At 39.5% G+C, this 27,915-nt stretch overlaps 1 protein-coding gene across 2 annotated transcripts in view; it reads right to left on the bottom strand.

Annotated features, from left to right (window-relative positions):
* The window catches only part of STS (steroid sulfatase), a 1,924,780-nt gene that overhangs the window by 1,032,906 nt on the left and 863,959 nt on the right, over nucleotides 1–27,915 (bottom strand). The gene's annotated exons all lie outside the window — the stretch shown is intronic.

Raw genomic sequence — 27,915 nt, 5'->3', positions numbered from 1 at the left:
CGACAACCATATTTTATCCCCATTACAAGCAGGATTCAGGGAAAAAACAGGAACAATTGCCCAGGGCTGCTTTTTCCTCCTCTACTGGAAGGTGGTGTGAAAGGATGCAGGTAAGTGAAGAAATGTCCCTTATCGAAGTAAGAGCATGACAGGACGAGTCAGATCTCCGACTCCAAGAATAACCAACACCCAACCGACATCCCAACGTTCCGTTACCCAGGTAACCCAGGATCTTTCAGTACATTTAGGAATAAACCTTGAATAAAAATTCAACTAAGCCTAGGAAGGACCTTAGTTGATCCTTATTTTTGGGAGTATCGAAATCATCAATGGCTTTTACAAGACTAAGCTTAGGTTCAAAACCCTTATCAGAAAGTTTGTTACCTAAATACTCAATGTCGGTAACACTAAATTTACACTTCTCTGTACGGAGAGTTACACCTTTACTCTCCAAAATGGACAAAACATGACGCATTTGGTTGTCATGCTTGCCTTGATCATTGCCGAACACTAAAACATCATCTTGAAAAGCAACAACCCCTTTAGCATCCTTAAACATGCCTTCAACCAACGGTTGAAATATAGCAGAGGCTCAAGCCAACCCAAAAGGCATGCGCTTGAATAAAAATAAGCCCTCAGCAGTAATAAAGGATGTCAGGTGTCTACAATCAGGATGAAGGTTGATCTGATTGTATGTTGAGGTCATATCAAGTAAGGTGAAAATGTAACCGCCTTGCAAAGTGGAAATCATTTGAGTGATGTTCGGCAAGGGGTGATGATCAATCCAAATTTGCTTGTTAAGATTGCGTAAGTCCACACACATGCAGACAGAACCATTAGTCTTGCGCACCCAAACAATGGGGGCAACCCAATTAGAACATTCTACAGGTTTAATAACCCCTAGATCGCATAGTTTCTGTAACTCAGCTTTCAACTCAGGACGCAAAGTTAAATGAACCCTCCTTGTGAGCCACTGGAAATGATTCTCAATGAGCTTGATCCTATGGGTGTAACCCTTCAAGGTACCTATCCCTTTACTGCAAACCTCAGGAAACTGCAACTCCAACATGTTGGAATTTTTCAACAGGCATAACAGGTAAATAACTGTCCCATAACACAACCTGAGCAGGATTATTGGGGTCAACCTATATTTTTCTGATCATGCCAACCCAATAAACAGGAATCATCCTTGGCTATGTACACAACCCCATCAGAAGAATTGGATAGGAACTTCAAAGTGGCAGAGAATTCACCCACTACATCAATGGTTTTACCACCGTAACCCACAGGACGCAACTTAAAATCAGTTAACTGAGTGTCATTGAACTGATTGTGCCAAACATTCTCACTCAACAAGGTATTAGGTGAACCAGAATCCGCCATAACCTTTACATCAATGCCATTAATACTGATTGTACAATATGGTCTTGCAAAAGTACTCAAACCAATCCTTGATCAAAAGTATTTCATCATCATCACCAGGATTTTGATCTTCCTCAACAGCATTATTAGGGCTTACTCGAATAACTTTTTTCTTATATTGAACTCTATTGGAAGCCCTACAAACTTTAGAAAAATTACCCTTACGCATACACTTGGCACAAGTACGGTCCTTAGCAGGACAAAACATGACATTTCCTAAATGAGAAGGACAACCGCAATGGTAACATTCTAATTGTCTGAAAGGAGGTCTTTGACTTGGTTGTCCAAGGTTTTAGCAGTCTCAGAAGTACCTCCGGAAGCATCCTTCTTTTTGAATTTGCAATATTTGGATTTAACTGCTAAGACATCAGAGGAGGTAGATTTGTTATCTGATTTGTTATCTGACACAGTTAATTGACTCATGAAGGATGTGGTGCTCTCAATTCTAGAAGCAGTTTCTACAGCCTTCTCTAATGTAAGATTAGGTTTTGATAACAAGGCTTCCTGAACCTTCTTGTTATTGGTTTTCTCCACTAGCTGATCACAAATCATTTCATCTTCAAAGTCCCTTTACTCACACGAAACAGCTAGAATTCTTAGGGCTCCTACGTAACTGGCAGCTGATTCACCAAAAATCTGAACCCTTCTATAAAATTTGCATCCCTCCATGATGACATTTTACCTTGCCTTGAATCTCAAATCTAATGCTTTTAAGGCCGTGGCATATTCATCAACAACATAGTCTCCTTCACCTTCTTGAGCCAAAATGGAGTTAGAAGGAATGTGCTTGAGGATTTTGCGTCCATCAGTACCCAAATAATGGAGAAGAATAGCAAACTTCTTTTTGTGGGTAAAAGTATCACCATCTAGAGCATCCAAATATGCCTCAAAATCTTCCTTCCACTGCCCCCAATCAGACTCAGGAGTTTTGGGGTTTGGAGAAAAAGCAGGTGGAGGCACTAGTGAATTTTGCATTGTGGAAAAAACTAAGAGGAATATGTATAGAAAGAACAAAACACAATGATACAATGAGCTGTGTGCATCAGTGAAGACAAATTTCCAGCGTACGTGGAAGAATTATCACAGAATATGTGAAATAACAATAAATAAACTGTATCAGTGATAAGGAGTAGCACTGTACACACTGCAATGACAATCAATAAAGATACAGGAACAGCTGTGTGTATCAGTGTAGATGCACAATGTAGAAAGTATGGGCCCGATTCACAGAACTAACTTAAGACAAAATCCTAAACTTACTACCATTTTGGTATTCACAGAAGGCCCTTACTCATTTCGGTATTCACAGAAGTTAGGAGTCCTAACTTTAGGACTCTTAAATGCCTTCTGTGAATACCGAAAGTCTTAAAGTTAGGATTTTTCTCAATTTAGTAGTAGTAAAGTTAGGACTCCTAAATGCCTTCTGTGAATACCGAAAGTCTTAAAATTAGGATTTTTCTCAATTTAGTATTAGTAAAGTTAGGACTCCTAACGTTTGGACTCCTAAATGCCTTCTGTGAATACCAAAAGTCTTAAAATGTTTTTTTTTCTCAGTTTAGTAGTAGTAAAGTTAGGACTCCTTACTTTAGAACTCCTAAATGCCTGCTGTGAATACCGAAAGTCTTACAATTAGGATTTTTTTCAATTTAGTAGTAGTAAAGTTAGGACTCCTAACTTTCGGACTCCTAAATGCCTTCTGTGAATACCAAAAGTCTTAAAATTTGGATTTTTCTCAACTTTACTACTACTAAACTGAGAACAATCCTAATTTAAATACTTTCGGTATTCACAGAAGGCATTTAGGATTCCTAAAGTTAGGAGTCCTAACTTTACTACTACTAAATTGAGAAAAATCCTAATTGTAAGACTTTCGGTATTCACAGAAGGCATTTAGGAGTCCTAAATTTAGGAGTCCTAACTTTACTACTACTAAACTGAGAAAAAACCCAATTTTAAGACTTTCGGTATTCACAGAAGGCATTTAGGAGTCCAAAAGTTAGGAGTTCTAACTTTACTACCACTAAATTGAGAAAAGTCCTAATTTTAAGACTTTCAGTATTCACAGCAGGCACTTAGGAGTCCTAAAGTAAGGAGTCCTAACTTTACTACTACTAAACTGAGAAAAAAAAACATTTTAAGACTTTCGGTATTCACAGAAGGCATTTAAGAGTCCTAAAGTTAGGACTCCTAACTTCTGTGAATACCGAAATGAGTAAGTGCATTCTGTGAATACCAAAATGAGTAAGTGCCTTCTGTGAATACCAAAATGGTAGTAAGTTTAGGATTTTGTCTTAAGTTAGTTCTGTGAATCGGGCCCTATTGTATGCAATACATGTTGCCAGACTAATGAAGGTACTGAACGCACTGTAGAAGCAAGCTGTGCCTGGTAGACTGAGCTGTGCGTATCTGCGGTAAAAAAGAAACAGATGCCACACAGGAGAGGCGAGTAAATGTGTAATTAGTTCCACTAGGAGACTAGTGAAAACACTGAACACACTGTGGGGCCAACTGTGAGCTGTGCGTATCAGCAATATAAAACTGCACTGTAAAGCCAAATGTGAGCTTTAGTTCCACTAAGAGACTAGTGAAAACACTGAACGCACTGTAGCGTCAACTGTGAGCTGTGCGTATCAGTGATGAGCAGACTGGTGAAAAACTGAACGCACTGTTAAGCCAACTGTAAGCTGTGCGTATCAGTGATAGAACAGATTTCATATAACACACAAGGAACTGTAAAGGGGGGGTCCGAGGGATTAGATATTCAAAGACCTGCAAGAAGTTGCTCCCCTCTGAAAATACACTCAAAACACAATCAACTTCATGGGTCTAATACAGCTTGAGACCAGCTTGGAAAAGAGAAGAAAGAAGTGAACCTGTGTCTCTCAAACAGAACCTAATGGGGGAGCGATCCCTTTTAGGACGAATGCCCTCACTCACCATAGGTGACATGCTTCATCATTTGGGCTTTCTCCTCCCAGTGGGAAAGCCTAGTCCCACTGAGGGTTACAACCACCTCACTGTGAGGAAGGAGCTCTGGGATGTTTTTTTTTGTTATATACACATCCGGTCTGGATGCTAAAATCCCAAATGTGAGCAGTGTAGTGATGTGAGGGAGCAGCACAATACATGGGTGAAAAAGAGTGAATCTAAAACTGCCTAGTGCAGATGAAAAGAAACTTTATTGGCTCATCTAGACTGGCAGAGTTAAAAAACAGTGCTATGCAGTATCTGATAAAACTGCTAGGCTGAAAAAAAGGTCAACATGTTTCAGCCATTAGCCATCTAGCAAGTATGTCTGGCTTTTTTCAGGACCGATAAACAAAGCTGCTGCTGTGAAGTGAAAAAAATAAATATAAAAAACTCTTAATACAAAACTGTTGTGTGGCGTTTTAAGCTCCGAGTGAATTTTCCCGATTTATGCCCTTATATAGGTAAAATTCACCTTATATAGACCTATAAATCAAGCCCTTATTTAGGCATAGCCCATGATACCCAAATACAAGCATGGCTACTTCCACCCATGCAAAATGTCACAACGATTTCTTGGAAAACCAGCTTAAGCAGTCAGGGACTTCCCCTTGCCTAAATATTGATTTGTCCAAGAACTCAGTTACTTTACAAGGAACAAGTATTCCCTAGGGGTTCTTTCCTGACGTTCATATGCCTGACTTTACGTCAAACTATGGCATTCCTAAACACCTTCAAGGTATAAATATACCTACACTTTCTCTAGCAAGATACGGTGGTTCGGAGTAGTTCAACTATCTACTTGCCCGACGCAACTTGCTACAGCAAGTGCAGAAGGAAGCCGACTCTCCAGCTGACGCATTGATCAAGATGCTGCCTCTCTCCTGCTGAGAATCCAGCTCCAGTGTTTCCGGCTCCCCTTGCAGGGTGTTGAGAAATGGAGTCCCGAGACAGAGATACAAGACCTCCTTCATTCTAACTAAGGTATGGAGCTGATTAGAACCTAGAGAAACCTTTGGTAGATTCTTGGCAAAAAAAACTAAACCTATGCTACACAAGGCTTACTTCTTCCCACGTACTAGACTTAGCTTAGGCACACTGGGGTAGGCATATTTTAGAAACACCAGTTGAGTATTTTAGTCAATGTTATTTATGTCTGTATTTTTATATGGCTTAGAAACCATACAATGCTCTTGCAGTATTATTTCATATTACTGTTTACGCTGTATGCATTATACTTTGCAGTCTGCATAACGATTGTAGCAGTTCACTTCTCTTGCTTGAGAAAGAAGACTGTTCAATAAACCCTTTTTATTGAAAATACCCGTCTCACTATTTCTCTGCAACTCTGTAGAAACGAAGAATGCACGATTGACTGAGTGAAATACTTAACTATTGTTTCCGCGAATCTGAGAGATATGTTCTTATTCTTGGGAAACAAAGTTGTCATGTTTATGCGGTTGTCAGAAACTAATCCCTTCTTGTGTATTCGAGAAAGTTTCTAGTGACCTCTGAGTTAGCTAGCACACACACAATTAAGTTTAGTATATTCGATAGAGACCTAGTCCTACGTCTAATCTAAAGGATATAATATTCCAATGCGCAGAGCCTATTGGGAATATAGGAACTACACTACATGGCGCCCAACGTTTGGTAAGGCACTAATTTAATGCTAGATACTAAAGTAACTCAGTTGTGCTTTTCTCAGAGACCCCATTTTCCATAAATACTCCAATAGAAGTCTGGAGTGGGTAAAAGGATAATATAGCCATACCTGAGTAGGACGAAAATCCTATGTATTAGTTTTTGGTTTGTTCAAAGTTGAAGGATACAGTGTTCCAAAATATTGTGCACCTTATCTTTGTTTCCTTGAAACTTGCTCTGTAGCTTTCATTAAACAATGTCGATTAATGGCGACAACACCGCAACCGGTGGAGTTACAGGCGACAATGCCGTACAAGTTTTAAACTTTACAGGTTTCCAAGAGACCGACGATGATGCTATAAGCATTCCAAAAAAATCTAAGGAAAGACATCACTATAAAACTCATACAAAATGGCCTATCAGCAAGAGGTGGTAGGGTAGTTTTTGTGATAGAGATACATGAATATCACCAGACAGAGGTATTCTATTCACGGACAGTCTTCCCTGAAGCAAATCCATGAACAAAAGAGTTTCACTTCTACAAAGAAGATGAACCGCCAGAGGAATACATTCCTTTCGAGGACATTGAAATTCCACTTACATACCAAGAGCATTTGCCCTGGTTTAAAGGCGCCCTAAAACATATACATCACATTACCAGGTTCGGTCCACTAGGCAGACCAGGAGCAACATGGCCGGTATTAGCCAGCTATACACCACATCCTGCCATTGAAAAAATGTCGGTTGAGGAACTATTAGTTCAACTAAAAGAGCTGATAAAAATATATAGACAATTGTTCCAATATGTCATGCAGACTCTTACAACCCAACCGGCAATTAGGATTCCACAATACCAGGGGAACACAAATAAAATTACACCACAGACTATACAATCAGTCATTGGTAAATTACCCGCAAAATGGGAACAAATTCCATTCTGGATAGCTAAAAAAATTACTCAAATCGAGGCAGTATTTCCTGATACTACCCCTCATGAGAAACACAGAATTCTAACAATCTGTTTACCAATGGGGATCGCATCACACCTGGAGGACTGTGAGACTTGGGGTACAGTCTTTGCTGCAATCTACACTAAAACACATGGTGTTCCGTCTATGGCGGTAATACCAGACGTCCTGAAACAGATTCAAAATGAATACGGGGCAGAGCCTGCTTTAAATTTAGGTATGAAACTATATGAAGGATTTGAAACAGGTCTCAACAATAATATTAGCTAATATTAAAGGCGAAGCAGCATCTGTGGCGATACGCCAAAAGTTAAAAGAATTTGAAGTAACTGAGAAACCTCAAAAACTAGCCTGAATAATTGAAAAATCCTATGAAGAACTATGTAGAGACAGTTTGGGTGGTAAACCAGTGAAACTCCAACTGACTGAAAGTCCTGAAAAGGTCTTTATTAAAAAACACTCCTACTCCTCCTAAAAAGAAGTGGGAGAACACTAAACAAACTTTTAAAGAGAAGCGTTCTCAATCCAGAGGTAGGTCGCCTCAAAAGGAGCCCTCTGAAAGGAGGTATAACGTCAGTAATAGAGATAATTTGAGAAAACCTGATAGATATCAAGATACTGATACACGTACCTTTCAGACTTTGTCACAGAAATCCGAAAGAAGAGAACGGTCAAAAGACAAGGAAGATTGCGTGAAGTCCAAAGACGATCAACACGTTCAGAAAAATAAGAAACCTCAATACACCAAAAAGAAAGTAGCAGGTCTAAAAATCAGACATGCCGAGGATCTTGAGGACACAACTCAAGAACGGGGAATGGGCTCAAACGATGTTGGACAGCGCAGCAGAAGTCACCATAGCTCACAAGAACTTGAAGGATCATCTGGAGAAAGTGGACTTGAATGAGTACATCCAACTTGAAACTGCAGATACCAGGGTTAGTGTCCCACATAAGTTATACGAAGTAACTCTCCGGATGGAGGGGGACATAATTAGAAAAATAAGAGCACTCTTTTGGGAGACGCTCTATCAGGGTTATGACATTCTTCTAGCTGAACAAGACTGGCCACCAGAATTTGTCAGGGAATGCCCAAATGGGTAAGAAATCATTGTGCCATCCTTCCCTAACCATATTCCAATTCATTTAAAATACACCTGTGCCAGGAAGTGGGCAGTAGCCCAGGCTGCTGCATTATATAAAAAATAGGATGGGATGAGGATTCTCCTCACCATAAAATCCAGTTAAAAAATCAACCAACTGCACAAAGGCAGTACCCAGTTAAGCAAGAAGCTAAAAAACAGGTCAGGGAGATATTAGATCAACTTGAATACCAAGGGGTGATTGAAACATGCACCTCGTCAAAGAACAATCGTTTGTTTCCTGTCTCCAAACCAGACAATACATACCATCTAGTTTTGGATTATAGCCATCTAAACTCTTGTTGCAAAATGTTTGCAGTACAAAATGCACAAAATGCACCCAGTGCAGCACTAATGAATAACATTGTGCTCAAAAACTACAAAACTACATTAGATATTTCTAACGGTTTCTTCTGTCAAAACATTGCACCAGAAATTAGGTATTTGACCGCTTTCTCAATTATGGGGACACAGTTTCAATTCTGTCGTCTCCCACAGGGATTCAGGAATAGTCCAGGGTTATTTTCAGCCAGAGTAACAGAGTTACTACAAACTTATGATGATGAGGCATTATCATATGTCGATGACATCTATCTAACAGACGATGACTTGGACAGGCACTTGAACAGGGTGAACACCATATTATTAGGCTTCGCCTCTGAAGGGTACAAATTAAATTTAAGAAATCGAGAATTGCCCACCTCAACGTCCTTTTTCTAGGATATAAGTTATCAAGTGAAGGCAAAAGCCTGGCAGCAAACTTTCTACAGAAATGTGCGCTGCTCCTACCTCCAAAAATGCTAAAAAACTTACAGTTGATTCTAGGTTTCCTGAATTTTTGAAGAACGTACATTCTAAACTACGCATAAAGGGTTAAACCTCTCTATGAATTAATCAAACCTGATTTCAAAACAGTTAATTGGACACAAAAACACAGGAATTTTGCGTTCATTGCAAACTGACACGTTAGCTAAAAAACATTTACAAACACGCGTAAACGTATGCAACTTAGTGATCCAAATCATTCCAGGACAATGCGGATTCACATACTTAACCTTTAATGAAGGAGAAAAAGTACCAATAGCTTACAAATCACATTTGTACACACAAGCAGAAATTAAATTCACTTCAACAGAAAAAATTCTGACAGCAGTTCAAACTGCAGTAGCAAAAAAGAGAGGTCTCGCACAGGGTAAGCGCATAATGGTCGTTACACCTGTACCTGCCTTAGAGGCAGTGACGAAAGCGAGCATTCCGAATGCTAAAGCTTTACATCCGAGATGGATACAATGGTTTCATTGTCTTGCTGCAACAGATGTTGAATATGTTTTTGACCCTTATTTGAAAACACAAGCATTTCTACAATACCAACAAGAATGTCCCCTGCCTACTGAGATTCTGCCTCTAGAGCAGTATGAATGTATATTTTATACTGATGGATCAGCCCTGCCTGCTACGGAGGGTAAACAAGCTTATAGTGCTGCGTGCATGATTGTTAAAGGTCACTGGCGCGATGGTAAATTCTGACCAATGGTCACTAAAACGCAATCTCTAGGAGATTGTACAGCTCAGCGAGCTGAACTACAAGCATTCAAGATGGCGCTTGAAAATACTGATTGCGAATTCCCCACACTCATAGTGTGCAATTCGTATTATTGTGTTCAATCTTACAATGAATACTTGCAAAACTGGATTCAAAACGGTTACAAAGATGCAAAAGGTGGCACAATCAAGCATAAATTGCTTTGGGAACAAGTAGTTCAGTTACGAAAAGAACTACAAAAGGCTCACGTGATACATACACTGAGTCATCAACGTGATGGCGTTCACGTTGCAGGGAATTCATTGGCTGATGAAGCCGCAAAGGCAGCTGTGCAAAGGGCTTCCGTAGCTGCAATTACTCGTTCAAAAACAAAAATAGACGGCGAATTAATGCTAGCTGCCAATGCTTCAAGCAAAGACAGTGGTAAAACATTACCCAAAGGCTTTCCACCCAAATAATCATACATAACTGATGCAAATAATGTTCCGTTTGCTCGAATCCCTGGAGTGGGGGGTAGAGTAATTCCAAACATGGAACATAGATTAGGACTAATCTTAGCAGCACAGGAAGGGCTCGCCTCTGCACATGCAGGTGTTTCCGCCACAGTGTCATATAAAACAGAGATACTGGTTGCCGCTCGTGAGGAAACAGACCAGAAACTATGTTTTGGAATGTGAAATCTGCCAAAAGATGAAAGTCTCTACAGTGAAACGTCCTGCGCAGACACCCCTATTGATTTCAGACAAACCATTAGCTTGCGTTTACCTAGACCACTGCGGTCCCTTACAGAGGGATGGTAACTATAACTATATCATGGTCGCAGTGGATTTGTGCTCAAGATTTATTTGGATGTGGCCTCAGTGCACGTCTGACGGTCAAACTGTTATAAAAGATTTGCGAGTCTTTATCGGCACATACGCAGTCGGCACGCTACATTCTGATCAGGGTCCTGTGTTTAGCTCTCGAGCTTACAAGGAGGCCATGGCCAAATTGGGCGTTGCATTGCGGTACTCTAGTCCATTCCATCCTGAGGGAAATTTGGTAGTGGAGAGAAAAAAACGAGACATATAGCAATCTATAACAGCTAGGGTTTTAGGCTCGGGTGATGGGTGGGTCAAACATCTAATAAGTATCCAACGTAGTCTTAACAATCGGCCAAGAAGTTCTCTAGGGGGTATCACTTCATATGAAATCCTTTTTGGAACAAGAATGATTATATCGGATCTCGATTGTCACACTTCAGTGGTAGAACAAAAACCCTTTGATATCAAAGATTGTTTGGCTGTTTTACAGGACATATATGAAACAATGAAATAAGGAAAAGCCAAAGTAATGTGTTCCTGAAGCCAACGACCACTGAAGAAAAACCATCCATCCCAGCACGGCCTGGCTGGATTCCTAAGCTTGGGGATCTAGTCAGAGAAAAGATCGCCTACCAGAAGGTATTTGGGCCTTCTTACATACTACCAGTACCTGTCCTAGCCATCAATGGATCAAGAACAGTATTACTGCCGCTGCTTGCTGGTAAAAAGGAGAACAGATTTGTGTGCATCGACCTGGTATGACCACATCATGTGGCCGATCATAAGCAATAGGAGTGATCAACGAATCCTGATGCAATCCCTACAATTGACAGAACTGCCTCTGGCTATTTAATTAACTTTGATACGTTTTACGAGGATCCCAGCGAACCTGAAACTACGCCAGTAAAAAAGAACTTTGAAAGAACAAGCAACAGAACTTTTTCATCAACTGGAAAAAGCCCATCTGGTTTTACCATGGATTGAACTTTGGATTGTGTTGGGTGTACTTTTTCTTCTACTTTGGTTGACTCTTTTACTAACTTTGGGGATGCTGATAAATGGAAGATATGTTAAAAAGGACACAGCAAAGTAAGAACATCAACTTACTCCTCACGCCACACAAATCATCTCATCTTGAACAAAGAGACTTGTCAACAGTGAACATCACAGCCGCTCCTATACCTGGTGGCATAGCTTGGGTCAGAACTGAATATGACATTCTTGGTCCGGCGGAGCTGTTGAAGATTCCACACCAATTAAAGATTTCCTTGAGTGACTTTGTTTCCGCTAGTACCTTACTGATGATTGGGACATTGAGACTATTAATAATATGGTGTCAGACTTAGAAATGTCTGCAAAATTCACAAATCATGAATACTTAGAAGGTTCATCAGATTATGAACAAATGTATTGTTATAATCACTATGATCATCATTTCTTGCATAAATCAGCAAATCCTAGAAATGTTTTAACTTATAACCAATGGGAACATTGTCCTACGCCACCAAAGGGTAGCTCAAAAACATTTTATAGCAAATTTCCATACTTTTCAGGTTTAAATGTTTCAAATCCAGAATCATTTTATTTTAAAAATGTTAATAGGACAGAAATTAAAGGTATGTTGACAAATACCAAGCACATTTATTCTGCTGCCTTTTATGCTCAGCTGTCTTCGTTAGGTTTCGACTTTTGGAAAGTCAACATTGAGACAAAAACTGTCTGGGACACAAAAGACTGCAGGTGCAGGGCTTGGAAGCCTTATTTAGAGCCTGCATTATCCCAGAGCAAATTATGTTTTTGAATGACACTGTCCAACAGACATCTTGTCTTGGGTTAGCCAAGATAAAAAATTAAAACAAACCGTCCATACCTACTCCTACACCTGATACTAATGACACTTTAGAGGTGGTGGTCGACGTACATACTATTTTGCTTCACAACAGAACAGATCCAGAATGGAAAAAATGGTTAATCAGGCCCACAGACACAAACAACTGTCAAGATAGATTCCTGAATAGGACACACAGGTTCACATTCACTAGGTTAGATCCAAGATATGTTCAGAGACACCATCTAGAGATAGTAACAACATACAGTGTAGGGAAACTGTGTCTTGAATGGCTACATAAGTCTACACTAAAGGAAGTAAAACAACACTTATCTTTATTTAAAGATGGCACTGATCTGAGGAAATTCTTACAAGGACCTACTAAACCGAGTCATAAAATGTTATATACGCTGGTATCTATGCCATGTATAATGAAGCATGGAATATTACGCAAGCAGAGTCTGCAGAACGAATACGAGAATTTGATCGTATTAATTTAGAGAAATCTCTCTCTGTAGTTGACAATGGGGTAACGACTCTGTCGTCCAGGATATATTCTTTGGACAGCATAGTATCCATTGTCATAGACATAATGGAACAGGACTTGGTCATGTTGCAACATGGTCAGTCGCAATTACGTTCTATAATGCTATTCGGCTGGACATTACAAAACCTTCGTTCATGCTATGTGCCTTTGCGTTTAATCAAAACCACGTCACTGTTTTCAGGATTCAATCTCACTGATAAACAGATCAAGTTGGCACAGAGGGGAGCAAACTAAATGGTGCTGAGCATTGAAAAACTGGAAAGATTGCCATTCACTGTCGCTGAAAAGCCAGCCATTGAATGGATAATACACGGTACAATCACTCTGCCTGTTACAATTTTTTATTTTCAGTATTGCTTAAAACATATACCAGCAGGCCTATATGAAAGGTTGGGTAAAGAATACATCAAGACATCCTGGGAATTACCATACACACACTGATGTTGGAGTGGGGGGAAAGAAGTGTTTCTTAGTGGTAAAAATTGTGAAAACACTCTAAGCGTCTCTCTCCTTTGTCAGGGTATTAATTTACACGGGGCCTGCGATGGTTCCTCTAACAATTTATCCTGCCACCTGCAAGGTTCACCAGCTGCAGTGATTGATTCAATTTTTAGGCAACTTTCTAATGGGAGTTACATTATGTTGAATGATCACAGCTGCTGTGGCATGTTGCCAGGTTTAGCCTATCTCCTAACTGTGTCAGCCAGGGTCACTTGCTGTATGCAAATATTGTTTCCAAAAACCAAGACAGACCGGGAGTCGCCAATTTGGCCTTCACTGAACATCTCTTCTATACGAATTGATACTTTAAGCAGAATGAAAGCCATTCTTTTACAGAAAACCTGTGCCACTTACCTCAGCCAAAGAGACCTAGGATCTGCAAGTTGAAAGGACTTCTGCAGAGATACACACCCTATTAACTACAAACTGCCCTATACATTTCCCAAAAATGTTAGGTTGTATCTTAAACATGTCTGATACGAGTGGTATTGTACATGTATTTAAGATAGTTTTTTCGGGACTGTTAGCACCTTTTGAAGCAGTCCTAGGAATATTTCCAAACTTTGTGCACTCTGTGATTGGAAGATTGCCTCTTGTTTTGGGACTCACAGCAGGGATACTTTTTTTGCTCCTACTGCTTCGATATGGCAAGCCAAGTCACCAGCGATACCCAGTTCACCATGGAGAATACTCTACTGTGAGCACATTGTCCAAATTTTGGGATTAACTCGCTTAAGAGAATTGAATAACATATGGTTTATGTCATTCAGACCAATCTGACAAGATTGCATCTTACCTGTTCTACGATGCCTGCTATGTGGAGAAGAATGCATGTTAGACATCTGTCTCACACTCCCATCATTCATGCTAACGGATGTTGATACTTTACTTGGACCAGTGACGGCTCATGCCCTGTGTTGTCCCCAGCGGTTGTATGTCAATACAATGCGGGCTTTTACCCCGCATGCCATTACAACACGGGGATTTCAACGAAAGTCGTTACAACGACTTTCGCTGGAGGACGCTGGATAGTGGAAAAGTTTAATTTTCTATTCCAACTCCAGCCCACGTTGACAGTAGGGAAGGTGTTGGATAGAAAATTAAACTATTCCCTATCCAACAGCGCCCTCCAGTAAAAGTCGTTGTAACGACTTTCGTTGTAATCCCCGCGTTGTAATGGCAGTGCGGGGTAATCCCCGCGTTGTTATGGCTGTTCCCCGTCCCCAGCGGCTACCAATTCTGGTGGCGGCATTCATTGAGATCTCACAGACGCAAGACGAAAGCGGCACACTGGTACCTTCCAATTCGAACATTGCTAATGCGACCAATGCTGACGGCGATGCTTCACATCTATGTGCAATTAATCTTCTTAACGAGTTAATCCAACTTTCACCTACAATGGTAGACAAATTCTTTTCAGACTTAGAAAATTTGATGTTTTCACCAAACAATAACACTGACTTTTGATTTGGCACACCGTGTTCTGAGAGACTCTGAATTCGACCTTCATTTTTTTCAAAACGAGTTTCTAACTTTGGAACTCTATTTTTTCTATGATCAACTTTTGTTTTTCCAAACTTGTATTTTTTCATTTTTTGGCACGAAGTAATCTGCTTAAAGTAGAACTATTCATAGAGAACTAGAATTCCCTGAAAACTTCCAAGAGACAATATTTGACCTTGTCCACAATCAACCAGTTTATATATTCTACCATGAAATGGTCTCGACTTTTTCTTCTGTAATTAAGAGCCATTTCATAAAGGCGTTCCTGTCCATTACTGTTGGTTGTTTTTTACACCTCTTTTCACACTTTTGTAAATAGCATAGATAAGCGCACTTACTACATGTTGGAGTTTTGTGACGCTTTTTTGTTATTTCAGAGCGGAGCTCCCTTCCCTGAGTTATGACCAGGTTGAGGTGGGCTAATTTGTCCCACAAAATGGGTGAGTAAAACAATATTTAGAGTACCTCACTGGACTCTGATCTGTGGAATGAATAGAAAGTGATCCTCATACTGATAAGAAACACACTTGTGAATTCCAGCAAACTAGACTGATTGTGTTCCTCTGTGTCTCTTTTCCCTTAGACAGGTTCCAGTGATACAGAATCTCTACTTGGATTACTGGTTTTGTATTAAAAGTTTTTTATACATTTTTTTTCAGCAGCTTTGTTTATCGGTCCTGAAGAAAGTCAGACATACTTGCTAGATGGCTAATGGTTGACACAGATCGACCTTTTTTTCAACCTAGCAGGTTTATTAGATACTGCATAGCACTGTATTTTAACCCTGCCAGTCTAGATGAACCAATAAAGTTTCTTTTAATCTGCACTAGGCAGTTTTAGATTCACTCTTTTTCACCCACGTATTGCGCTGCTCCCTCACATCACTACACTGCTCACATTTGGGATTTTAGCATCCAGACCTGAGGTGTATATAACAACAAAAAACATCCCAGAGCTCCTACCTCACAGTGAGGTGGTTGTAGCCCTCAGTGGGACTAGGCTTTCCCACTGGGAAGAGAAAGCCCAAACGATGAAGCAGGTCACCTATGGTGAGTGAGGACATTTGTCCTAATAGGGATTGCTCCCCCATTAGATTCTGTTTGAGAGACACAGGTTCACTTCTTTCTTCTCTTTTCTTTGCTGGTCTCAAGCTGTATTAGACCCAAGAAGTTTATTGTGTTTTGAGTGTTTTGATAGAACAGATTCCACACAGGACAGCCAAGAGTAGGTAGGAGCTCCGGTTGCCAAGGATACCAGAAACTCAATGGCAGGAAGAGAACTGACGCAGCATGGTAAAGCTGAATTGACGTCAGCAAGGGAGTCGGAGGGCACGCGCAGACAGACTCGAGACGGCACAACCTCGAGACGCGTTGCCTTATAAAAATAACAATACTCACTGCTGCAGCAGAATCGGATAGAAATCCTAAAGCAGGGTGAAGAAAGGTTTATCCGTGCACTCTGTACCGAATGGTGAAGGCTCCAATCCAGCAAAACGATGGCCTCCTCAAAAACGGCAGCGGAGCAGGAAAGGAGACAAGGTGTCGAACAGGAACACCGCGTGGGGGACTCATCAAATCCCGATAACTCGTCGCCAGTGAAAGAACTATGGTAAGTGAAGAAATGTCCTTCATTGAAGTAAGAGCATGACAGGACGAGTCGGACCTCCGACTTCAAGAATAACCAACTCCCACCCAACATCCCAAAGTTCAGTTACATAGGTAACTAGCGATTCCACCAGAAGAACCAAGGTAAAACCTAACATGGTGGTACTGGGTTGGGATCCTTCAAATGCACAAACTGCAGCATGTGTAGATTTGCACTTAAAGAAAAGAAGGATTTTAGATATAATGGCTCTAACATTTATACAATTAGACAACATATAGATTGTACCACCAAGTATGTAGTCTATATTATTGTATGTAACTGTTCGAAAATGTATGTTGGAAGTACCGTCAGAAGCATGAAAGATCGTATTTCAGAACACTTTAGAGCATTCAAAAATAGAGACTCCAGATACCCAATTGGTGTACATGCCTCCGTCTGCCCTCAGACAACAAAATAACTTAGCTTCTCCTTTCATGGGTTAGAAAGTATCCCCATCAATGCTAGGGGAGGAAATCGAGAATGAATGCTCAGGCAGGCAGAGGTGCACTGGATAATTAGACTTTATGCGGTAGAGATGGGCATAAATATTGATAATGAGATGCAATATTTCTTGGGAAAATAGATGAAGAAGATCCCCGAGTTACCCAGATACTATTGCTATTATCTTTAGGTGTATCAAGTTACTTCCAAGTCTAAATACACATCCATTAATGCTATTAATTACACTGTATGTATAACCAAATTGTTATTAACTGAACATGCATGTCTAAAAATGCCAATGTATGTAATCTGTGTCAACCTAATAAGTGTGATCCAATTATGTATTGTTACCTTTAGGATTATACTTGGTTTAAAAAAAAAACCTCTTTATGCTAACAATGCCATTAATCATCGGTAATAGATGAGGTATAGGATGGTTGCAAAATGGTGATGGGTAATCTGTCAAACTATCTCACTTACTGACTTATCTTTCCCCTTCCCCTATATGTAGCGCTCTACTTTTCTCTCTTTCAACTAAGAATTATTATTATTTGTATTTGGATCATCAAGGATAGGTTAAACGATATAGTAATATCATAGATTTGGTTAGTAAATAAATTTGTTTGTTTTTTAATTCCCTTCCTTTTAGTATTCTAAATAGAGAACAGTAAAATGATTACAATAGAACCAGTAATCTTCTTTCGTACAGCCTAAACTACTAAAATGGCGCTACTTGCCGTATAGTGGTCCTTCTTCGATCTCTGAGTAGCTTTACGATGTAGGTAGGCAAAGTGTTAATCAGATACGGAACTATTTTAATATATAAATAATTGTAGCCGGAAATAGACACTGCTTGTGTTTAAAAATAGTAAATTTATTATATAGAGTTGCTAATCTTTTCCAAAATCGTTATTAGATTGCAAGTTTGGAAAAGTAAATAAAAATAATTTAGTCATTTCAACTTAACTACATGGCTACATAGAGACTAGATATCCTGTGATACCGATGTGACTAAATACTTTTTCACACTAAATACTTTAATACCATATATACGGTAGTAAATAATTAACGATAAGGTGAGTCCGTCCTCTATTCCCGATCATAATAGGGTATATAAACCCCAATCGAAGATGGCGCTGATGCTAGACACCACCATAAGCTCGTGCTGGATGCAACTACTCTGACTCATGTCGCCGGTAAGTTTAGAGGATTTGATAATCGGACTGGATAACTAGCCTAAAGTTAACTAGTGTATTAATATTTCTTTTTTTAAAACAAACACGAGCAGTGAGGGTAATTATTTTATCGTATTCGCTCTTTTTAGGTCCATACATAGGACAACAATTGAACCGCAATATAGAACCTCACATCCCTTCAAGTAAATGCGACCATATTTGAGGTACATTTGGTTAGAATTTACTTATTTAACTAACTTCATGGGATATAAATAGGATACTGATTTAACCGTGGTAAATATGCTCATACTTGTTTTTCAGAATTGAACACATTATACTGGTCGGAAATAGTTACAGCTAGCAACTAATAACAATTGAGAGAAACAGACGAATAGTTGGTTTTATCCTCAGGTATTGGACCTTTATTTTGATCGTTAAGTGTCGGATTGATTAAAATCATGAACTATATCATGAATCTATTAGCTTGAGAATAATATGAGATATATCATCATTTGTGTAGCGGTTATTCTTCTTCTTTTTTATCATGGGTAGTTATAACTGATTACCTGTTATAGGCACAATAGAATTATGCTATACACAACTTTTTAAGCCATAGCATGTAAACTTTGTCCCTACTGGATTTTCATAATAGACTTAGACTATACTTTTAGAGTTCTAGCTGCTTTCTGAATTTATTTCATATCAGTTATAGATTAAATTTAGGTGTAGCCATCCTACTATCCTTTGATGAATATATTATAATCATCACTACAAGTACAATAGCTGAACTGTTAATTTCCTTCATAGGATTTTCATATAAGAATTGTCAATTGATGCTTGAATTCCAGATGAAATTGATATTATTCCTGAAATTTAGTCAACTTGGTAAGTTGAATCTAATATATGTCTGATTTAGAGTGACAGTTATTAGGGGACAAAACCTTTAACCACTTGTTTTTAATAATGTTTCACCATTTTGAACTTACTCAAGTGGCATTTTATACACGTTTCACTTTTGCTACTTTTCTGACACTCGTCTCACTTGGACTTAAACTTTACCAACTTTATAGAATTTTTTTGATCATATAATAATCGGTGTATTACTTCGGGTGAATGATCTCTCCTTATACTACTTCACGGCTCTTATCTTATTCTGTGGATCCCCCTTGTAGGTTCTTCCTTTAATCTGTAATTAGATTATGACTGTGAAACTTTTTTATAGATTATATTCATGTGTATTAAGGATATATTCTGCTTACTTTTAGCCCTGACAAAGTCATTGGCTGAGGAGCCTAGACGAAACACGTGTTGGCTAAGTCTGTTGGTTATTTGTAATGTTGGAGAAACCCTTATGATTTGAACCCATGGTCTGGATTAACTATGAAATTGGATTGGAATAAATAAAGAAGATATGGACTCCGCAATATTTGGAAAAGACTATTATTGATTTGGACACTCCATTACTTATTAGTGTTGCTTAGGTTGAGAATTTGCATTTGTAGAACCTAACATGGTGGTACTGGGTTAGGGGAGTCTATATGCAGCATTTATAGTCCTGAAGTCAGCATTTGACCTTGTGCCTAGGAACAAGCTCTGGCTGATGCTGAAGGACATGGGGATTCCCTTATAAATTCTATCATTAGCTGAACGCCTGCAAGCAGACGAATAAATCAGGGTGAGATAGGGTGGTCAGGTTCAAACCACTGATTGCATCAAAATCAGTAGGGGGGTTCACCAGGACTGTGTTTTGGCCCCAACGCTATTTTCCCTATATATATCAATCAAGTGGTCAACTTTCTCGCTTTAATTCCATTGGAAGTGCCACCTCTAGGCAATGAAAAAATTGCAACTCTCCTCTTTGCAGACAACACTCTCCTTGCCTCTAAGACACCAATGAGGATTACTGAACCAATTCAAGACCTGCTGCGATAAGAAGGGTCTTAAAATAAACACTTTAGAAATTAAACTCGTGATGTTTGAATATCCAGAAACCTTTCAAGGGGCATCTAACTTTAAATGATGTTCCCCTAGAGAGAGTGAGTTGTTTTGAATATTTGGGTAATAAATTGACAGAAGGAATGTCCTGGAAAAAACATCTACATTAGGCCAACCTCAAGCTTATACAAGTAAATGGGGCCCTAAGGAAGGAACACTGCTGCTCACATACAAAACCGGTTACACCAGCCTTAGAGATTTACAAAAGCAAGTTTGAAAGCAGCGCCCTCTATGGGGCTGAGATGTGGGGCTTTGAAAAAGTGAATGACTTAACAGTGACGGAGAATAAGCTCTTCCTCCAGGTACACCACTCTGCCCTCTTAAATTGGATAAGGGTGTTAAACCTGTTAAAGATCTAGTAAAACTCCACCGATTCTATTTTTGCAGAGATTAGTCTCAACCCCTAAACTGTCCCCATATGCCCTAGCTTTTGAAGAGGTGCGCTCATTAGATACATCTAAAAAGGTAGGCTGGATTAGGAATATTAGAATCCTACTTAACAAAATTTTGGGTAAATCGGAGTAGTATACATTGCCATGAAAAACTAACAAAGAAGCAAATAAAAGTAATGTACTTGTACTGGGTAGTGCAGAACGAAGCCAGGGATAGCAGTCGGGGCAGACTAACAGAGGAATGCATGTATTTTAAACAATTGTGCACCTTGGAAGGTTACCTCGACCTTATATTGGTGTCGGCTGATAGAAAATTCTACATTCATTTTAGGCATGACTCTCAGCCCCTGAATTCACTTACAAACTCATGGTCCTGCAATGCCGCCCAGATAAAAGGCTGTCCCTGTTGTCTTGCCCCAATCGAATCAATTGGCCATGCTCTCCTTGGTTGCCCTGCTTACTCTGGGCCTAGAAGAAATTGGCTAACCCCTATCTGCAACAGCTCGGCACTCAAGACTATGGGGTAGCTTTGCGCATACTTAAATCAGACACAAGATCTCTATTAGTATGTGCAACAGCAAAGTTCTTAGACAATATGTGGAGAATTTGAAGGAAGGCCCAAAAGGCCAACTTATTATCCCCTCGAACATGCCTATAGCACAGTATATTCCTCCAAGGTACTACTAGCGGAGGAATCTACTCTACTCCCTACGGAGGGTGGCCAATTGAGCATCCCGCCCTATTAGACTAGGATCCTGTCGTCAACAAGAGCACTATTTTAATAGACATATTGTGCATCATTTTAGTGTTATAGTCAATAGAAAATACTTCATTTTTATGTACTGGGCCATATGCACTAACCAGCTAGTAGTTTTCTTTTTTTTTTAAATCACCTAATGTATTGTCTTTCTGTGAGAAGGTCTGCATTTTAAATATTTACCTATATGACTTGCTAGCTTTTAAGTATGTTTGATGGCTTTTAACATGTGTTAATTGTATTGGTTGTATATATGTATTTGGCGCTTTTATGGTCTGGCGGCTGAAATAAAGTTTATTGACTATGACATGAACATACCAACTATTGGTAAGGCCAGTAGGCCTGTGTTTACCATGCTAACTCTAAAGAACACAGCAGTAGCACATTAAAGTTAGACATATGTGGACAAGAGGCAAGCTGCAAGGAAAGCGATAGACAGGGAGAGGATGGGCAGAGAGGTGGAAGTGATGGCCAGGAGAGGACAGGTTTGGCGCATGAAGGCAAAAGCACTGGTAAGTAAGAGGACTTGCAGGGAGCAGGTAGATGGAAGCAATGTCAAGGAAAGGCAAATGTAGGGGCGGAAGCAATGGCAGTGAAGAGTGGGGATGCAGGTAGGGAGTAGAAAGGCAGTTAGAGGCAGTCATTCACCACACTGCTAATGTTGTTTCTTCCCATTGCTGATTTCGAAGAGAGCACCCATGCAGCTGATAAAGGAATGATCCAACTACATGTGAGCTGGTTCTCAGGCAGCACGAGTTGTGCATGGGGCCATCTTATAGTGGATTTAAGCTCATTACTCTCCAGAATGTCTATGTTCCATTTTATGTAAACAAAAAGAATATAAAATGAAAATTATAATGCAAAAGAAACTCTAAACCTAGTAGAAGGGGTGAGCATTAAGAATGGCCTATGGATTGGAACTGTGTTTAAGATGTTGTGTGCGCAGAAATCAACGAGTAGCAAACTCTCTAGGAGAAAGTGGGGAAAAAGCAACAAGGAGCAGACAGAAGGCGAGGTATACTGGCAGCCAAGTAGAATTGCTATTATGGTCCTAAGGAGGCTGATAGAGTGGTTTGGGGGATCAGAGTGCCCAGTGACCAACGACTAGAGGGCACAACCACAAGAAGAGGCAAGGAGAGAATGGATGAGGTAAAATAGTACTTCATGCTCTGCAATGAAAGCAGTCAGTTGGGAATAGAAAGATACACCCAGAAGCCTGAGATGAAATAGAAACATTCCAATGGGATGAGCCAAGCACTAATTGACAACGCCCCAAGTCAACAGCCAGTTTATATAAGTCAAATGTGAATGATTGTTCAACAGACCAATTGATGAAAAGGTCTGACCCTAAACCCTCTATGTACGTTTATAGGTATGTATTTTGTAAGCATGTATTTGTATTCAATATTCTTTTTATTCCAAGTTGACAAAACAGCTAAAACAAGTCTCTAGATCAGACCAAATAAAAAGTATAGAAATAAGCACAGACAATAAAATCGCACATTTTCCACCCTCCCAAATATTACACTCTTGCCATTTTGTGATTTTTTTTTACAAGAATAAATGTGCTTATTTTTTATGCTTTTACTGTTCTGTTTCACCGTATGCTATTGGCCTACACACGTATCCTTCTCTTCCCAATTTCTCCCCCTCTTAACAACTGTAATAGCAGCTCCAAGTAAGGAAATGATCTTCTGTGATCTGCTCAATGACAGCTCTTAAATTTTATGTCCTGCATCTTGATTACAGTATCAGTGATCTAATACTCCAGTACTGAAGTAGACAATGCAAGTAAAAACATAGGCTGCCAAATGTGTGTGGCAGGTACTACTGTTGCCCATGCAGACATAATTATTTTTTAATTAAGCTGATTTCATGCCCTATGTATACACCAACAACTATGATTAAATTACACTTTATCATGTAATTACCGGCACCGTAAAAAGATAAAGACCCTGATTATGAGCAAAGTAGTACATATTCATCTTGGCTGAAACACAATTGGAGTTTCGATGTGTGTGATGAAAACTCTTGGGTAGAGTATTTACTGCATGCAATAATTAGTGCACCCCACAACTTTCAAAATACATTGTGGAAAACAACAAAAAAAAGCAAACATGCAGAATCCGATGCGGTAAACACTGATTTCACATTTTATTCCTCATTTTTCCTGGCACACCTAGTATATACCACCACACATAGAAATGGCATTTACTGTGCATGGTTAATTCCACTTCCATTTCCAAACAACTTGATATTATTTACAAAGTAGGAAATCAACAATCTCTGTAGATACCTTCTCATTTTCTTTTTGTGGTTATTCTCCCATATCATAACAGTGCATATAAAATGTGGTAGACCATAATGTACAACAGCAAAATTGTAGCTAAACATACTTGGTGCACCACTACGACAAAATGGCAATAAAGTACACAACTCCCTACATTAAATTTACACTAGACAGAACCATAGTCTGTTGAATGGCTTGACAATTTAGGATACCTATAACATACATTTTCAACTACTTGTAAGGTTATTACTATAATTGGAAATATGGAGTTCTAACCTAATCAGAACTATCATCAGATTTAACTGCGGTCCACAGGATATATGCTTGGCCACCCTATATATTTATCTGTTTATGGACCCTATTGTTGCTGGTATTACCAATCTGTGTGCTGTGGCACTGCCATTTAGTGTCATAGGTTCTGTCCCTAAACTTGTACTGTAAATTTGGGTTTCCCCAATTAAGTTATTTAGGTTACAGTAAAGACATTGGAAATCAATGCAGAAGTTGCATCATTGGCATGGAAGTTAAATATCATATGTAGCTTATAGTGTGAATTTATACCATCGACTAATCTGCCAAACTGTTTGGCTTCAAAGAGCACCATTTCCTGTGAAGCATGCCATGGTTTGTGAAAAGGTTCCTTATCAAATATTAGGACCTACATTGTTACTACACATTCCCTATGTTTTAAAGATTTCTATGGATGATATAATAACACCTAGTCCCTTATCAGATCAATGGGACATTGAAACCGTTAAATGTGCAATGTTACAGGCTTATACAACCTTAATTAACGGAGATCCATATTTATTATTAAAACATTTACTGCTACCACCACTTTAGTCTTCCCTACAACATAGAACTAGCTATCCACAAAATATATAACACGATGCACAGTGGGAACACTGACAGGCACCTCCGTTTGAATAGTCACCTGCATTTCTTAGAGAGATTCCCTTATTTCAACAGCGCTCATAGGATGCATCCTTTGGATTTCTTTTATTGACAAAAAAACACAGAAAGGCTAAAAACAAACATATTATCAATAACAAGCTGAACTCCTTTGTTTATTAAAACTCTAGCTGTATAAGGCTGTGGGTATTGGAAATAAACTATTCAAGAGAAAGGTGTATGAGAACAAAATGCTGGCAAATTGAAGGTAAAGAAGCCCAACTTAAAGTATTCATAATACCCAGATAAATATTTTCTTGAACAAAACAGTTCTGCAAACCACTTGTCTGGTATTTGGGTCCATGAGGGTCTTAAAAACTCCCTCCATTCTGAGGGTTAATTCAACACAATTTACAAATTGTCAGAAAAAGATGCTAAATTAAATGATATGATCCAAAATAATACATATAACTTAACCAAGGTACATCTGAAAGGTATGGCCCTGTGGATCATTGATACTGATTTATGCATGCATCGATTTCTTCCCAAAACTCTTAGTTCTTCAGCTAGTCACCCAGACCCTGTGTATAATAAAATAAAAACCTAATGACTGTAAAAGAGCACTTGTCCTCAATTTGTGAATACATGTATTTTTCTGATTTCCTTCTTGCTTAACAAATAGCTGAAGTTTAACATTTTTAGTGGCGGCAGGCTATGCAATTGACAATGAATGGAAAACCACTAAGAAAAAGAGGCTACTGGAAGTATTAAACAATCGGATACATTTTGAAAATGACATTTAAAGTTATAGGCAATAGTATACAACCCCTTTCTAAAAACATGTATTCTCTGAATAATATAGTATCTTCGATCCCTGATGTCCAAAATGTCTTCTCCAACATGGACAGACTCAGCTGCAATTGATTAGACAGCTAAATTGGGCATTACAAGCACTAAGATCTGATAAAGTACCTTGGTAGCTCATACATGAGTGCTGTGTGTGGACCTTTTAATTTGAATTCTATAGCAGAAAATCTACCATTCACATTCCTCCTTCAGGGGGTAGTCTCCCTTCCGATTAAAATGTTTCACTTTTACAAGTGCCAAAATTATACGTTCTTGGGCTGGTATGAACAAATACAGAACTTTTTCTGCTACTATTTGGAGAAGTTACTGTTAGAATTTGCCTGCCTTACTCAAGACGACAATTCTTTGTTCATACTAACATTTGGATGCACAATCCCTCTAGGTCATTCACTCCTATATGACTTCATCAATTTACATTGAGTTTGTAATTCTTTGAAGCCAGTTCTGCGCTGTATATCATCAGTTGCACCTGTTTCATCCATCACAACCCATCATACATGGTTCCTATCTAATATTGACTAAAGAAAGTAGCTGGGGAACGGTCCAAGGCCAACAACATTTATTACCTGTTTCGGAGATGGTAAAATGTTATGGCATAACTTTGTATCCCCCTTCTCGAGCGTAGTTGAAAACATTCCCTAGCCTCAAATGGACAGTGACAATATGTGTTTTGATAAACTGAATAGACTTGTTGTAATGTTATTACAAAAGGAAGTTCTTTTTTTTTTTTTCAGAACAAAAAAGGAAGTTCTTTTGACATCAGTGGCCGAAATGTTTGACCTTCAAACAGTTCATTTTGCAGACGTTGTGCACACTATCTTCAACTCATCAAACACCACTGGGAAAGTGCACTTTTCTAAAGGATTGGATCTGGCATATTGACTGGTTCTAAGACTATTTTCGGAATGATTGCGTCTTTCTTTCTTTCATGTCTTGTTCTCAAAACTGTTTGAGGTATTCCCTACAATTCTTTTGATCATTGTTTTTGGCATTCTGACTTTTCCTCTATTAAATAAATTAACCAGTGCAACCAACAACAAGAAGTTTGGTTATTCAACTGAAAGCAAGTGACTTGAGACCATGGCATTTCATACTGGCTTTGAATAGCTATCAGTACTGACTAAGTACTGGACTCTATCTTTTTGCAAAATGAAACTCGAGTGTGAGACAGGTTACTGTTAGAGTGACACAGGGCTCTCTATTCTTAAGAAGGCCCAGCATACTGTTGTGTGTGCAGTTCTCATTTGGTTAATCAGTTTTCTTTACTTGCTTACTGTTAGCTCTTCTGTATCTTTAATATAAAGTGTAAAGTTCCTAGATCACATGCAAAAATGCTGAAATCATCAGAGGGGACCACTCTGTAGGATGACATGTTTTTTGTTTACGTTAATGGACGTGGCCATTACAGTATAGCCCCTTACAGTGTCAGCTTATTAAATACATGGATGGTGGTTTAATGTCAGCATGAAGTTAGAGCTGATGTATTTTGCTCCATATTGATTTATTCTTGCAGTAGCCTTAGTTTCCCCAAATCATGTTTTATTCTGCAAACAAGATAAAATCAATGGGCAAACAGTATATAAACCACAGAGGTTGGCCACTGGTTAGGAGAGGTCTTCATGCTAGAATTATCACCAGAGGGCATGCCAAACTGCCAATTCAGCAACTCTCAGTCAAAGAGTAGATTTTAGAAGCTGTGTAGGTGTCCTCACTGACAGCACATACTTAGTTTCCTTAGCAGAATCTAATAAAGAATAGCTGAAACCAACTATTAAAAGGTATGATGTGCGAACCAAACATGGGGGCCGATTAGGATGGCGGACGGACCTGTGTCCGTCCGCCATCCCCGAGGAAGAGGGACCGTCCGCATGGGCAGCGGCGGTTCCTCCATGGCAATTAGGATGTGACCGCCACCCTTGCGGTCACATCCTCTGCATTTAACATTGCGGCGGATGCTGCTTCAAGCAGCACCTCCTGCAAGGTTAAAATGTGCATGTTGACCTTTGCATGCACGAAGCGGCAGGCACCGCGTGGTGCCTGCCGCTTCGTGCACGCAAAGGCAGGGGGGTATCATAGGTACCCCTATGTGCAACCCCCACCCCCCCTTCACCCCTGGGGGCCCGCATCGGCCCCCAAACAAAAGACCGTATGCCTTTCCACGGCAGAAATGCCGTCGTGGAAAGGCATAGAACCGCAGCCATCCTAATATGCCTGGCGGTGTCTGATAGACACCGCCAGCCATGTTAGAGCTTTTCCGCCGCGGTCGGAAGGCAACCGCGGCGGAAAAGCTGCGGACAGAAAAAATATCCCCGCCATCCTAATCTGACGGGGGTATTTCTTCAGTCCACAGCGATTAATCCGCATCCTCCGGCCCGGCGGTGGCTTCCGCCAGCCCGGAGGATGCGGATTATCCGCAATCATAATCTGCCCCTATGTCTCTCTTTAATGCTTTAGCTAAGATTAAGCATAACTGTTAGAAGTAGATTTAGGGTGTTAGCAGGTCAGAAACATGCTAAAATGCTGGAAACGTTAATCTTGTTTTCACTGACCATTACATGCCTAAGTGCTTTCCTGGTTGCATGTTGTACGGTTACATTT

This window comes from Lissotriton helveticus, chromosome 8 (assembly GCF_964261635.1).
Source record: "Lissotriton helveticus chromosome 8, aLisHel1.1, whole genome shotgun sequence".
NCBI lineage: Eukaryota > Metazoa > Chordata > Amphibia > Caudata > Salamandridae > Lissotriton > Lissotriton helveticus.
This window is presented reverse-complemented; position numbering and strand designations above follow the sequence as displayed.